At 45.9% G+C, this 16,939-nt stretch overlaps 1 protein-coding gene across 1 annotated transcript in view; it reads left to right on the forward strand.

The window, feature by feature from the left end:
* The window catches only part of RTN4IP1 (reticulon 4 interacting protein 1), a 270,285-nt gene that overhangs the window by 222,983 nt on the left and 30,363 nt on the right, over positions 1-16,939 (forward strand). The gene's annotated exons all lie outside the window — the stretch shown is intronic.

Here is a 16,939-nt window from a genome sequence, read left to right on the forward strand (position 1 = left end):
CCCACCTATTACATATACTGGAATTATGTAATAAACCTGCAGCATTTGTTACCCACTTACAACTGTTTCTTGTGTTTTCATTGGGTAACCTAATTTGGGGGAGGGGGGAAAGCGGGGTGCCCCTGGGGGTACTATGCCGCTGACCGCGGCCCCCACAGGGGGCCACTCGGCGGTCAGCGCCTTAGTGGCCCCGGGGCCCCGGTCACCCCTCCCCACTCCCTCCTTCGGGGGGGGGGGCAGGGACACAGACTGGTGCCCCCCTCCGTGTCAGGGCCGGAAGTGACGCGCAATGCGCGTCACTTCCGGGCCCAGGTGTGAGGGGGAGGCTATTTAGCCTTCCCCCACCCTCACTGGCGACCTCTTTGTCGCCCACCTCGCCTTTTCCCTCCCTACCGCTTACCCGGCGTAGGCGTGGTTGGGGGGGGGTTCTGAGCGTTGTAATGTTTTCCTTTTCGTTGCAGGCGGAGTTACAGGGCGATCTGGAAGCAGGCCGGTACAAAGGGTACCTCTGCGCGGCACCACGTGGTGCCTGAGCCAAAACGAGGAGCCTCCAGAGAGGTCCCGGAAGCCGGTCGGCGCCCCGCTAGGCCTGCGGGCGGTTGTGGGCCTGAACAACCGGGGGCTTGCTATGCGACGCTCCGCCCCGAGAGGGGGGGTGTGAGTAGAATTTCAACGGCACGTGATCGTAAAAAAGAATCACTTGGGGGGCAGCACTTGCGGGTCGTTCCCGTGCTGCCCGGCTCATCAGGCGGGCAGGTGAAGTAGTTGGCCGCCTGCCCTTGGATCGCCCGTAAGATAACCCACCTATTACAGATACTGGAATTATGTAATAAACCTGCAGCATTTGTTACCCACTTACAACTGTTTCTTGTGTTTTCATTGGGTAACCTAATTTGGGGGAGGGGGGAAAGCGGGGTGCCCCTGGGGGTACTATGGGTCAGGGCACTCCAGGCGGACCGCCGTCAGTTCCAAGTTGCTCTTGGCCCACCTCAGCTCGGGCAGCAATCGCCGAATCCTCCGCTCCCAGTCCGAAAATGGCGGGCGCTGTGTCTCCAGGCACTCGCATCTGCCTCGCTCAGGGCCCGGGCGGAGAGGAGAGGCCCCGGAAGGCAGCCACAGCGCCCACGAGCGTCTCAGAACCTTGCAGGCAGCCGCCGGCAGAGCGATCCCCTCAGCTGCAGCGGCGCCGCCGACCGCGGCTTGTTAGCTTCTCCCCGTCCGCTGGACCCCCGTCTGTGGCCAGTCTCAGTGCCATTGGGGTCCCGGCAATTCAGCAGTCGGGTCGCCGGGAGACTTAGGATACCCCCAGCCTCAGGTCAGTGCCATTTGGTGGGCTCCGGTGCCGGAATTTATGCTTATTTGCCGGCGGGCGGAGGAGAGGAGAGAAGGCACGTCTTAACTCCCCCCATCTTGACCACGCTCCCTGCACACAACTTTTAGAGATATATTTGAATAGTCTTCTTTGCTCAGCCACCCCGCCCCCCGATGGAACTGACATGGTTGAAATATATCGATTTCTGGAATGTTCTCATGCAGACTGCTGAGTTCCTCCTGAACTATGTGCTTTTGAGGAAATCGCCCTTATTCCCAAAATTGATTAAAGAAATCCTGATGAATCTGGCCTTGGTTATTCTCATATCTGATTTGCTAAAACTATTGACGTCATGTAAACAGAAAAGTTTGTGTCAGGAGTAACACGTTTCTTTCTTGCACTGACGGCTTCACTTTTTTCCCTCTAGACTACCTGAGAATGGGAATGCACATATGAACTGAGAGACCAAATTTATTTTCACAAGATATCATTCTGATTTTTAGGCTTTGTCAAGACTGTGCCATGACATATTGATTGTATTTGGTCAATCTATTTACAATGACATTGTATTTCAATAGTTGGAAAAACACTATCTGCCTTAGTTTTTACTATAGGCTTAAACTATGTATATTGTCTATTCCACTTAGTAACGTGACATGAAAATTTTAAAACATTTTTTTTACTGCGGTGTTCACTTTACCATAAACTCACACAGGATCTGGGAAATCAGATTATCTTTCATACGAGCAGGACAGGTTCTGCCCTTCAATGATTTATCCAACCACCTGATGCTATACCTCAATGTGCTTGCTGTGATCAGCAAATAACCCATAATTTCCCATAGGTCACCCCGATTTCACTCGGACATCCTCTACTGGACACGAATTTGCCTTATAAAGCGTACATGAGAAGAAATTGTGCATTAGGTCGAAGCCATCCCTGGGCATTCAGATTAGCTTTAGATTGTGTTTGTGCCTTCTCGTGGCTGGACAGAGCAGTTTAGCTAGTGGGAGCAGGATCACAAAACATTTTTGATTCCAGCTTCAACATGTCCTTGATGGTAAGTAAGGTGGTTCATTTTTCTTCCCTTATATTTTACGGCCGAAGTGCTGCGATTCATGTCAATGATATAAGGAGACAGAAACTATTAGGTGGTGGGGCTCAAACGAGTTCCCAAAGCTGCCCGCTGAGCATCACTAGTTGTTCAACATGCTTACCCCTGTTTGGAGAAGACTTGCTCCGAAGTTGTGTATGATGGTGACACCAGATCAGATTCCAATCACCCTATGCAAGAGGGAGACAATACCAGAACTAAACCCAAGACCTGCATATGATTTATGTTAGGCATGTGCCTAAAACACCACTGCCTTCACTGACGGGATTAGGGGTTCCCATCCAGGCTGGCTCTTTGACACGTAATTATTTTGAGAATGGCCAAGAAGAGGGAGAAACTTTTGTATAATAACTTACCCCCTGATTCTTTCCCCCTCAGATTTACCAGGGAGATATGTGATTTCTAGTATTAGTTGAGGTGGGAGGCCATTGCTGCTCGGTCTTGGAAATGAGGGTTGCAAGTGTTTTACAACAGGACAGGGTATGTCCATACATAATCAGTGTGAGTGATTGTAGCTGCAGGGTGACCGTGTGAGGGTACCCAATTCATAGACAAGTGGGTCCTAGAAAAACCATGGAGCAGAAATTGGATAAAGCACTACGCAACATGCAACTGCAGGTGGTCCAAAACCCTGATTGCAGAAATTGGTTGACAACAGCCAGGGAAGAATATGCCACATCATTAGAGAGGTATAATACACTACATGAAGCCACAATGGAATCATAATTCAGCCCCACTCTTTTCAATATTTGTGTCACCCTTTGGCGAACCTGATTCAATCTTGTTGTTTCTCTGGGATCTCCTATGCTGATGAAACACAGACTGTAGACTCAGTCTTGTGTGAGGTCAAAGAGGTGACCAAGCAGTTCAACATTTGGATGGCACAAATTGTTACCTGGATAAAGGATGATTGCCTCAAATTAAACTCAGATAAGACCGAGGTATTCTATATCGGAAAAGACACATCTTTCTGAACTTTTTCTTGGTGGCCTCAAAATCAGGGCCCACTCCCCTCTCTAGTAAACAAGGCTATAAACCTAGGTGCCGTCTTTGATGGAAAACTATCTTTTTCGTATCCAATAAATCGGGTCACCTCATCCTGCTAAGAATCTTGAGTAACATTTTTCCTTTCATTCCTCCAGAGCTTCAAAAACGGTCATTATTACCTTGGTCATCTCTAGGATTGACTATTGCAACTTTCTGTATGAAGGGATTTGAAAATATCTGCTGAACAAGCTCCATGTGCTTCAGAATGCCCGGCTCGGTTAATTGTGAAAATCCCTAAATGTAATTTGGTCTCTGAAACCATCATTGGCCTTCTCTGGCTTCCAGTTCTGGAGCGGGTGAATTTTAAGGCTCTGTGCATGGCACACAAGGCTCTTCATAACGCTGGCCCTGATTTCTTTAAAAAAAAAACATTCTAATGGTATGGCCCCAAGGGCGCTCTTCGATCCACTACAGCCAAAATGATGATCATCTCCAAATTCAACAAAGCCCGCTGGGGTGGCAGGAGTTTCTTATTTGCCACTTACAAACTGTGGAATTTTTTGTCCTTTAAGCTTCGACACAACCTGAATTGCAACAATTTAGGAAACAGCTAAAAACTTGGCTCTTTGCATGCTCCTAAGTTCATTAGGCCTCCTTTCTGGGCTTGTTGTTTGACACTAGTGCCAAGACGCCCTCGGGCATTTGTGGTCAGTATACGTCTTTTACTTACTTACTTAGAAACTCCTGATTTTGTCATATACAATATCACTTTCTGCATTGGGTCTATATAACCCCCAAACGCATTAACCATATGTTTCCCACGGCACGTGCCAAATGTCATCAAGTAAAGAAGGGGGAGGGGAGGGCTTTCACATGATTTGTGATTCTCTACAACTACATTATTGGGAGGGAATAATACAATTTATTCACTTGGCCACTGATAGAAAAATTCCTGCCAACCCAGTGGTGTGCCTGCTAGGCCTACCACATAGGTATAAGGCTATGATGGTAACCAACATAGTTATTGATTTGACTTTAGTCCTAGCTCGAATGCAGGTATCTGTTGATTGGAACAATTCCACAGCACCTGATGTTAGAAAATTGCAACAGCACTTAACATGTGGGTGAAGTGTGAAGGTCAGGCACTTCGGACGGAGGTAAAAAGGGTTGTGCACCCATCTAGCTTCTTAGAAGTGTGGAATGCGATTATAGCAGCTTGCCCCATGCTGGATGGTGATAGCCATGTGGTACCTACAGAGGAAGATGAAGGTTGATGCCAGCTACACATTAACGTTGTATGGCATATACTCCCACCTTGCGACGATTGGCGAGCCCTGGAAGCATACCCAGACTAATGCTGGGGTATCTGGTTTAATCCACATGCTTCTGGATAGTATTTATTAGCTCTAATTGATCACTATGTTGTATAAGCTCCCATAGTTTAGTGGTTTGTAGTTGAAACAGTTACATTTTGAAATAGGATGGATAGCGCCAAGTACTGAATCCCGTGTTTATATTTCAGGAACCAGATTTCCTAGCAGGCGTATCATTCCTGATTCCATGATTGTTGAAAATGTTGCCTTGTAATAATGGTGCAACTTGATAAGACACACCAAAGTGAACATGTTTCAACATTATACATGTTATACAACTGCTAAGATAAAACAATAAAAATTGTGATAAAGATGATGTTCATGGTGCTCCGCATCATGGGGTTCAGCAGAGTGGTACTTCCCTGGATTTCCTTGTTCAACAATATACCTCCACCCAGAGTTAAAACAGGCACAATAATTAATATTTCCTTTCATTGAGGAGATATTTAAATAAATAATGTGGCAGTATACCCCTGCTCCACCTCTTCACACCAATCAGCCCAAAGTCTCATGAGAAGGCTTTAATTATGATATACAATAGATAACTCTGGATCTTGTATAATGAGTCATCTTTTTATCTAAAATATCTGCATCTACTCTTTTTACAAATCAAGCACTCGACAGAACCTCTGGTGAACTCCCGCTTAGACTATTTGAATGCTGGATTACTGGCACACCATACATAAAAGGTGCAAGCCTCAGCTCTCAGAAGGATGGCCGACCTCTACAAATGTGATGCTTGGGTTGGTAGTACATTGCGTTGTTTCTCGCAACCTCCACTGTGCCCAGCGCGGCGTTGCTTTGTAGCAAGGGTAATTCAACATATTGTACATACTGAACCTGTGTAGTTATATTTAGTGTTTGTTTTGGCTTTAGAGATTTCCTTCTTGCATCATTGATCAGTTTACAGAGACCTGACTTTATAAGACTTCTTTATTTTGGAAACAGCCATGACAGCTAGCTTCTGCTGGCAATAACCTGTAAGTGGGTTTTTGTGCCGTGTTGCAGAGCACATGACGTTTTTCTGCTCAGCAAAAGGTCAGACTTGATACCTTCTACTTAAGCTGCATCTTAATCTTTCCTGGCTGGCTTTGTGTTATTCTTTGAAAAACAGGAAATGTTTCTCTCTGTCTCCGAGGTAATTTCTTTGTTCTATAGCTCTGCCCCTTTTTCACCTATGTAAGGAGGCCACATATAGCACATTCACCTAACTTTGCAACAATGTGAAGCAATAGACAAAAATTACACCAGGGGTGTTTTTTAAATTATTTTATTGAATTTTTTTTTGTAGCAGAACATTACATAAATATGTTATTATTTGGCAATTGCCTGTTCAGCACGACCAATCTCTTTCTGGGATCCATTAGCCCCGTATGTTGATTAAACAAACGTACACCCACAAATCAGATCCCCGCATAGTACCATCATCCTCCTGGTTCAGAGAATATTCTCACTCAGCAGGCCTCCCCAGCACCCACGCTCCCTGCAGGCTCACCATTCCATATTGTGCCTGCCAAGGGCTCCAGGTCCTTGTGAACTTACAAGGGCATCCCTCCTTTCATATATCGCTCTTTCAGCTCCATGCAGTAATCAGTTCCTCTGCACCACTGCACCCCAGTGGGTCCCGACAAGTGCCCCATATCCAGTGTTGTGTCCTTTTTCAAGGACAAGGGGAAAATGGCAGATTGAAACCAAGGAAGGTCAATGCCCATATTCTGAGATTTGCAAACTGCGGTGGTATATGGACAGCAACTCTCGAGTACAGCAGCGAGTTTTTCATTCACCTTCTTCCAAAATATCTGGATCTCACTACAGATTCATACTGTATGCACCAAGTTACCATCTTTGACATCTACAGTCTAGCTCCAATGCTAAATTGTAACTCATACTATGATTAAGCAGTGATAAAACTCTGAAAATGGTCTAACATTAATATGCTGATATTGCATTGTGCTGTGGATTGTAATGGCATTGTTGCAGTTCAGATTGGAGTGTATTATCTGGCCATGTCTGCATACCTTTTCAAACAACTCCTCTTTACTTCTATTTCCACTCCCTTTCAGCTTCACTGCAGCCTGCGTGGGACTGTGTTACAGCCAGTGCACTGGGGGTGCACACGGGACGGTGCGCCTGATTTGTGCATTCCTGGGCCAGTGTAGTGTTAAGAAGGAACCGCAGACACTTGTGTGGCCACTTCTGTAATACGGGTACTTGCGGCGCACACATAGCGCCACCACTATCTAAAGTGGGCGTTCCCTCATTTGCAGGAGCTGTGGCACAGCAAAAGGCAGAGCGGCCGCTTCAAGTAGCTGCTCTGTATTTACCTAATGCACGGCAATGGGGGTTGTGCACAGTCAGTAATAGAGTGCACTGGCCGTGTTTGCGGCTGGCATACAGTCTGAAAGTGTACTGCAGTACAAATAGTAAAAATGCGTCCCATTTGTAATATAGCCCATGGGGCTGTGGTGCAAACAGTACCCTGGGGCAAATGGGCATGGGCACCTACTTTCTGCATCCCTGGTGAACTGTTGTATTACAGAAAACGGTCTCAGTTGCTTGTGTGCCCCTTCTTTTTTCAGATGGCACCAGTGCATTATAACAACAGCTCTTTATCATGACGATATTTCTAAATTTGCCTCTGTATCAGTGTTGCATTATGGACTTGGGCACCGAGTCCTTCAGAAGGTGCCTTAACTGTGCGCCACTAAAAGGTGGAGTACTATCTGTGCATCCCCTGAAGGCATCCCTCTTCAGGAGGTAAAGGAAGTCCCATGGACCCCTCCAGACATCCCTCTTCAGGCTGTGTAGTCACCCACTGAAACCACCAGCAGAGAGATCTCTGTGCCCTTTTAAAGTGCAGTTTGGATCCGCCTTCAGTGAAAGACGGAGTTGCTGCTTGAAGCAACTTCTCCACATTTCACTAGTACGCTGCCCCCCCAGGGCTGGCACAAATATGCAGCTGCACAGGGGACAGTGCCTTGTTACCGGTCCAGGGAAGACACATCATCCCCTTTGGTTTTGCTTTGTTCGCCCTAAGTTGGCAGGGTATACCCAGACGTAGGTCCCTTGCTCACTTTGCCACTGGATTCAAGCTAGCCTGGCTGATGACGGCTGATTAGCCAGAAACCGGTCCCAGGATGCTTGTTTCCGGTCCAGGGAAGACATGGCTTGGCAGTTTGGCCTGGACTGTTCCCATGAGGCACAGGGTCAGACTGATTTGCATATGGCCATGTCTGAACTGGGGTGGCGGAGTGAGCTAAAGAATGATGATGGATTAAACCCAGATCAGTTGACTGAGGGTGAGTGCTTGCAATGTTCAACACTCCGTCCATCATCCCCTTTGGTTTTGCTTTGTAATATGCGCTCTGTTCCTGTTTATGCAAGGTGCACCTGTTTACATGCGCACCATGGTACAGACAGGGACAGTTCGCCCATTATATAAGGGCTCTGGTGCACACTTCAATAGTTGCTTTGCAAGCTTTCGTTCACTTTACATTCCTTTATTTGTCGCAATGAGCATGTTACTGTGATCTACGTCTGATAATCAGTTCATTTGTGTGGTGTAGATGGTAAAATGGCAGAGCCCTTCCAGCTAGCTGAACAATGGAGAGTGAGAAAAGTAAAGTAACGTGTACAAATATTAAATTATCTTTAAAGTATTATAGTGCGTAGAATGTTATTTGGGTGCTTACAGCTGTAAGTTCATAAAAACTAAAATTATATTAAACAGGGGAAGAGAGGCCAGTTGTGTTGTGAAGAAACAAGCCCCACTCTATATGGGGTTGTCGAGCCAGCAGTGGTCACGGTGAAGTGCCTAACGCTTGTGTGGTGACCCTGGATGCCACCACCAAGTGTGGAGTATGAGAGTTGCCAGTACTACAGAGACAGAGAAAGAGGTAGGGATTACCTGAACTGCACCAGTGAAATGGACTCAAAGGCAAGCAGAAATGAGTTCAAGGGCAGCAGGCAGTCTGAAGCCGACCAGCTGCAGAGTCATCTGCTACCTTGAGCGGTGGAAGAACATCCTACTGGACGCGGATGGTACTTGTGTGCAGGAGTTGTTTTGGCAGCATCTGGAAGTGAATGATAACAGGCACAGGTGCGCTCTTAATCACTGATTACCAAGACAGGTATTACCTAAGTCAAGTCTGCAAATGTGTCTATCGGAGGAAATCAGTACGGTCAGACTATACTAGCGACAGAACATCCTAAAGCAAAGAATAACTCTAAAATCCTGGCTTTGTTTATTAAAGCATTGTGATCCCCTTCCAAGACACCACTTTACCACTCACATATCAGTAGTCTTGGGGAGAAAACAAATAGCGAATTAATGAAGGACGGGACTCAGTTTTTTCCCCCTGGAGCCATTTATAATGGTGATTATGGTGAAGAGGGTCAAGAAAGCATTGAGGGTCTATGAGAGACAGTGATCCCTTTTGAGAGAGTAGATTTATTTATTTCGCACCTTAACACCATTCCAAGTATGACAATAATGCTAATGTTCATGCATGCCTTAACAAGAACCGTTACATTTTATTACTGAATTACTATGGTGTCTTTGTAACAACTTGCAGACCGCTAATACCCTCGTATGCCTGCCAAGGTGCATGTATTTCTAGCGCATTGCAGCCATTTTATTTTGTGTTGTACCTTTACACATTTACTGGACTGTATGGTAAGCATAGTCTAGTTGTGAATATCTGCACCGCAAAGCGAGCCTTTTAGAAAACAATGAATAACGTTTGCCTTCAAGTAGGGGTTCTTCGAGATCCTCCCTAATGCTTTCCTGTGAGAAGATCCTGGCACCTGCTCGCTAGTTGGTATCAGCAAATTTCCGTCTCAATCAGGTTTTCGCTTCCATTCACTCACATTGAGAAAAAGTATGTAAAAAGAATCACTGGATGTATGGATTTTAGCATTACATGCTCCAGCGCCTTGAAGGCGGGAGCTTTGGTCCTTTGAAACGGTGATTGTCATATATCACTTTTTAAAAAATTAAATGCATGTTAGACTTAAAGGATATACTGAGTGTTGTTTTTTTCTTCTACACTTTCATTTCGTTCCAACACTTAACGATTGATGAGATGTAGCTACCTGTCATTGTGCATGATTTTTGTACGTCATGGTCTGCAAGTAGCTTCAGATGTGAAAACTATAAAACATTCTAGGAGTTATAGGGCTGCAGATAGATCGATTAAATCATTTATCATCACTGTTATCCCAAAAAGTGCACATTCTGGACCTGGCTATTGCACCAGTGGAAAGGGATAATAGAGTGTATCTAGGTGTTAGGCTATTAAAGGAACAAGCATTGGCAAAGCCAATAGGCCTTGCCTATGGGAGAGCTATTGGCTTTGGCAATGTGTTTTAGTTATGTTGTACACCAGCATGGCTGCTGTTCAGCATGGATAAATGTTTGTGGCATAGAGAGATTATGGAGTGGTCTAGAATGTTGCGGAGCGTCATTGACTGTCGTAGACTGGAGTGTGAGGGTGTGACGTGCTTGTAGCCCAAGAGGTACTGTTGACATTTTTGCTTTGTAGAAGCATTTATTTCCCCCTGTGTGATAACATTTATCACTGCGAGTTTGTGGCTCTCTTGTGTGCTTATAGGCATCAATGTAGTGGTAGCGCAGTCTGAGGGGCAGCAGAGCTCTGTGTTTTAACACCAAAAGACTGCAGGCACAGTAAGTCCAGTAGTCCAGACGGTGACATGAGTAGAACCAATTCAAATTATTAAGAGCAGGGATGCTGAATAATGCTTCCATATTATGGCAAATAATTTAACATTTGAAAATGTAAACAAAGTTCGTGAAATCTGCATTTCTTTGCAGCCTTTAAACATGTCATCCTAATGTTTGTAGGTTTCTTGGTAGCACAGGCTGATATATGGGTTGAAGCATTCTAGTTGCTGAATTGGTTGTTGTATCTTATATTGTGTTAACTCCAGCAGTGAATATTACCCCGCAAAGTGAGATTCTCTTAGTATTTAGACCACAAATATTGAATATTAAATCATCAATTTTATATTTATCAATACTTTTCCTATTCATAACTTGCCCAGACAATGTGCAGCATGATTTGACAGGAGTGAGGCTGGATGGGGAAGGGTGAGCTATAAGCGGGGACTAGAGTAGTATTGCCAGTGATTTTGCTGTTTCCCCGACGCGAAGGTATACGAGGGTATATCGTGTTCTAGAAAAGAAGCTCAGTGTGCAAATGTATATGTTTTGTCTTCCAGTGAAAAACATTTTCCCCATGGAAAAAGTGTTTTTCTAACACACTCAATTTTTAGGAAGAGACCCGTTCCTCTTCCCATCATGGACAGAGTTACTCAACCCCTTTACTGAATGAAGTAAATCTCCAACATTTACAGACCTGACAACTCACACGGTGCCATTGTGCGTCACAGAATTTCAGCTCCCTTCACACGGTCACCTGGGGCCTGGCACGCTTTTCTTATTTGCGCCACGGCGCACCTTAAAGCAGGTGCGCCAGGTGCAAAGAAGGAAAGTGCGCCCTATGCCCTCAGCACAGCTGCAAATTCGCATTGCCCCCTGGGCAGTGCATTTAAAAGATATACAGAGCAGCTGTTTAAAAGCTGCTCCATGTTTCTCTGTGCAGGCAGTGCAGTGAGTGACTGCACTCGCCTGTAGGGAGGTCCATGGGACCCCCATTCATCCCTTAAGAGTGCTACCCTCAGGAGGCCCACTGACAGTGCGCCAGCTTTTTGTGCTGTACATTTTCACTGCGCCTCCTAAGGACATGTTTGCCTCTGTGCCCACATCCATACTATGGTGCGGGCACAGAGGTAAAGTGATTCCCTCATTTGTATGGGGCCTCACCCCCATGCGAATGAGAGAACACCCTCTGATGATAGCGCTGGTGCCAGGGGCTGAGCAATCATTTGCAGCCCCTTCTGTAATGCCAAAGTGCCCTGGCAGCAGGCAAAGCGGGCTCAAACGCCCACTGTGACCACGAGGGACTGTGTAATATGGCCGCTGGTGGGGAGCCAATATTACAGGGTGGCAGGGGAAACGAGCTGTAAGCTGGAGTGCATTTCCAGCTTCTGGATGCTTAGCTTTGAACGGCCGATGCCCACTAAGGGTTGTGAAAACCCCAGCTTCAGCAAGCTTTTTCCCCCACTAGATAATGAGGGGGTTAGTTAGTGGGGGGCAGATGTACCTCTTAGGTAGTTCTAAGCACGAGGCCTCGCCCCTTCTTACACATACACAATAAAAATATATTTTAAGTTGGCAAGTCTGTGTCTCCAGGTTGGAAAAGGCGTTGGGGAACACCAACAAACTCACATGTGGCCATCCACTAACTTCCAAGGCCCACCCCTCATGTTACCCCTCACTCACCACGCTTCCCATGGGTTTACTGTTCCAACTATTTATACCTTGTTATCCTTCTGTGGATAGCCAGGAACCGTTCTGGATAGTAAATGGTTCTAGGAGTCGAGCCCTAAATCCTTATTTTGTGTTTATTATTCTTGTTATTCTGCACTTTGAAGTTGTGAATAGCGATAGCCGGATATTCGGCGTCATTACATTATCAATGTTTCTCCCTCTAACACTGTCCATCTGCTCTCCTAAATAAATGGTTCCCTTCCTGCGCCTCACCTGCCTCGGTATTGTGAAGCGTTGGTCGTCACCGGCCTGAGGGCAGGCAGTGTCGCTCAGACAATAATCCGATTGTGATGATACGGGCACAGTGGCGCGTTAAACGCGGCATCTGTCAGGCTGGCCAGCCCTATTGTCTGCGGAGCCGTGAAATGACTGACCCTATCCCAGCTCGGTGACTCATTCACCCTGAGCCTCAATCGACCGTCTGACGTGAGACATCCTTCCTGTCCAGAGGCGGGGACCGGCCGAGCAGCAGCGCTGCTGGTTGAATACATGGTATTAACGGGATCATGAAAACACTGCGTATTTACAGTCGCGAGCCCAGGCCCCGACACTTGTTCCGGAAAGAGGGATTATGCGGCAAACGCGCGGAGGGACGATCACCCGTTTTTCTCATCCATGTTTTTTCCATCAACACTGCCGCTTTGCAAATTGTGTTTTTCCCTCTCATGTTACAATTCTTCCTTGTTCAAGCTGTAACAAGGACCTCTGAGTGTCTTCGCTTCTCCGTTTAATGGGCAGCTAGTTTTAGGAATATCCCAGGGCAAATCACACTGAATTATATAACCCAATATTCCGATGTTACATTTGTGGATCAGAATGATTTCGGCCGTGCCTCCACGTTTGATGAGACCGAGTCATCAAGGAAACTTTTTTTGTCACGGACCCGAGTTGGCCCTCTCTGTTTCTGACCAATCAAATGCAGCAAACACAGACGGTTTATGTTTTCTCAACCTGAAGTGCAATAACGTGTGGCATCAGACAGGGCTTGTTTATTTCACAACTCGTGTTCACTCTCCACCTACGCCAATTGGCTAGCTTAAATAAATAACGCTGCCTGCTGATCTCAACGCATGCGGATGACACCCACATCTGCATCAGACTGGTAAATAGTCTGGAGTGCCAAGGCAACCACCATCACAACATAAGTGGATGTCTTAACCATATATTTCACTTCATGAAAGCAGCTTCCAGTTCTTAAGTAGTTCCAAGAATAAAGTCTCCCTCCTTGGGTGGAGGGCCTGACTCCACCAGCCTTGGAGTCATATTCGAATCGGGCCTATCTGCCCCTCCCCTCTCGCCTCTCCCCAGATTAACCGCATAGCCAAAAGTCAGAAAGGTGCTTCCTCTATAACTTGTTGATCACTGGATAGAAGTCACCAGTGGTGCTTCTCTCTATAATATATAATTGTCTCCCTAGACCTGTTAAACAAACATTTGCAATGTTATAGGTCTCGCATTTACGAGTGTTTGAACTATTGGCATTGTAAATGACAATGCCTTTTATTGATGTGTTGTTTTTAAAACAGATAAATAAAAGGCAGTGTCATTTACAATGCCAATAGCTTAAGCTCTCACAAATGCGAGACCTATTGCATTGCAAATGCTTTTTTGGGTGAAAGCGCCCCATACCACACAGTCACTTTAATGGCGGTCGTGCCCCTTTCTTTAGATGAGCCGTGTCTAAAGAAAGGGGTGTGGCCGCCATTAAAGTAAAAGCGTAGTAGGGGGCACTTTTACAAAACAAAAGCATGTTTGTCAAATTGACAAACAAATGTTTTTTTGTGTAAATGGATAGCAGCTGTGCACCTTTCTTTAGACGCAGCTCGTCTAACGAAAGGGGCACAGCCGCCATTAACGTGAAAGCGCGGCATGGGGCCCATTGTAAACAGAACAAAAAAGTGAAGAAATAGAAAAAAAAACATGCAGCCGCATTTGGTGACATAATTAAACCAAACCAAACACAAGGAGATGATGGAAGGAGCAATGAAACTTTTTCAGACACTCACCCCCAGTCACAGATCTGGGTTGAATCCATCATCGTTCTTTACCTCACTTCACCACCCCAGTTCAGACCCAGCTATATGCAAATCAATCTTGACCCTGTGCCTCATGGGAACAGTCCAGCCCGAACTGCCAAGTCAGCTCTTCCCTGGACCGGAAACAAGCATCCTGGGACCGGTTTTGGGGTAACACCCCTCATCAGTCAGGCTAGCTTGAATCTAGTGGCAAAGTGAGCAAGGGAACCACGTCTGGGCATACACTGCCAACTTAGGGTGAACAAAGCAAACACAAGGAAATGATGGACGGAGCGCTAAAACTTTTTATTCACCTACAATCACAGATCTGGGTTGAATCCATCATCGTTCTTTAGCTCACTTCACCACCCCAGTTCAGACCCAGCTATATGCAAATCAGTCTTGACTCTGTGCCTCATGGCAACAGTCCAGCCAGACCTGCCAAGCCAGGTCTTCCCTGGACCGGAAACAAGCTTCCTGGGACCGGTTTCATCAAATAAACCAAAGGCCCGGCTGCCACTGCATCATTGTGCCGTGCTATGAGAAAAAATAATAATAAAGCATTGCGGGAGAGCATGTCAAGTTGTTGTTCACTAGTCTTGTGGGGTGCTGGTGTTTTTTGGGAATGATGGGTTCAGTCATCAAGTAAGGATAGAGCCTAGTTACAAAAAGAAGCAAAATAGATTGTCCTCCCCCAGAGTTTGGGTATACCAGTTGTCCTTCCCACATCCTCCTCCCAATGAAGCTCAAGAAAAAAGTAAAGCACCCAAAAACATTTGCCTCTACCAAACACCTGAGATCAGCAGATCAGCCAGTAGGCTGTAGCATTGTTAGATGTTGGACCAACGCTGTAAGTGGATTGGACCCAGAAGTATGTCACCCCAAACACCTCTCTGCCGTTTCAGATTTTAGAGAATCAGAAGTCAGTACCTGTCTTCCTTGAGCTACTTCAGCCTCAGTTTTTTCAAGAATATGTTTTGGTTTCCTGTCTTTTCATGGCTGTGCCTCTTCTGAAATCTTCCCGTGCTGTCCCCTCTCTCAGAGAAAATGGACTTGTGGCAGCCAGATCAGATTCAGCAGATGGACACACAGCAGCTTAATGAGGAGCAATCTGAATCCTCCCAGCTGCTTTTCATCCCCACTGGTGGTTTTGTCTATATTCTGTCCATCCACAGATTGGACTCTTTTTGGATGCTCTCAATACGAAAATAGCAACCTCTCCAGACTTGACTCCCTACTTTCTTGTTTCCATGGTGCTACTCTGTTGACCCTGGTGAAGCTGATGGTACTGCTGGTCAACCCCACTCTCTGTTGCTGCATGTTAATACTGGCAATGCTGACCCTGCCCTGGAGGCTGTTTCCAGACCTCTGCCCATCTGACACTATATGCAGCCTATATATAGGTGGTTTCCTCATGCCCAGGTCCACCCGTGCCTGCCACTTCTTCACCTGGTAGAGCTCTTTGACAGTTGGTGAATGATCACTCCCAGTCTGGCACTGTCCCTCCATTCTTCCTTCCAGGGTTGTGATGGTGGATATATGTTTCCAACCTCATAGTGGGAGGAGATGTTTAATTTTTAATTTATGGATTCGTGTGAAGCTCATACTGACACCTCACAGTGCTTATGGGAAGGGAGACAGACAACAAGAGGTGGATTTTTCAATTTGAAGACACCCATGCCACAGCTTGCCTCATTATGTGACACTTGCAACCTTGACCGTCTTTTTAGGTGAAAAACTTTAATGTCAGATTCGGAGAGGCAAAGGCCATGTTTGACCAGCCAGGAAGTGAAGAGTGAGGAGGGATGGACTGTTTTGGAGGCCAATGGTGAGTATTTATTTCCTAGCCTGAAGACTGCAGTTCATAGGCATAGTGGATGAGGTATTTCTCCTCAAGACTCAAGGGGAGCGAAACAGAGTTCCAGAAATAAGTTCCATGTACACGAACGGAGCCGTGAATTAATCTTTGGAGCCTTGATAGGCAGATTGTCAGTAGTTTACCAAGAGTGGTAGATTTCATTAATCTTGTTAGTTGGAAGGGCAAGAAGACTGTAGCTCAGCTCTAGCCAGGAAGAGACTTGTGGACTATGGAGTGAGTCTTCAATTGTGATTTTTCAGTGATCTAAAGTCAATAAATTGTGGACCGTTGTCACAAGTGTAATGAAGGTCCCTGCTGCCTGTGTGGAACAGGTGTGGGACCATCTCTCAGTACACCACTGCTTAGTGAATGCCCTGCTAAATGACATTGTACTGACCTCTTACCACATTATGCATGGTGATCACATGATTTGGCTTACACCACTGGCTTGTGAGATATGGTTGTTATGTCTTAAGTCAAATCTGAATCAAACTGTCTGGGATGTCAAGGCCAATTCCTCAGTCTCCCCCTTCCACTGAATCAAGGATGTTAAGGAAGATCCAGGAAGTAAAGTGGGAGAGAGACGCACACACTCATGCACCCTGGTGTTAGGAAAACCCTAAATGAATTACTGGAGAACAATGGCTCAATGCCAAACTATGACCACCCAGTTCTATACCTACCGGTGATAGAACACAAGCTACTAAAAGATTTAACACAATAAGATAGGAATAAGACTTTAAAGTAACAAGGCTCGGGTCTTACTTTGTACAAGAAGAGGGGTTTCTGAAACTAGATCATGGCATACCGCAATCCCGCTCAAGAGCTGAAGATGAGATGTCAATGCTGCACCTGAAGAGAAGAGCCCT

The sequence above is a fragment of the Triturus cristatus genome, chromosome 6 (assembly GCF_964204655.1).
Source record: "Triturus cristatus chromosome 6, aTriCri1.1, whole genome shotgun sequence".
NCBI lineage: Eukaryota > Metazoa > Chordata > Amphibia > Caudata > Salamandridae > Triturus > Triturus cristatus.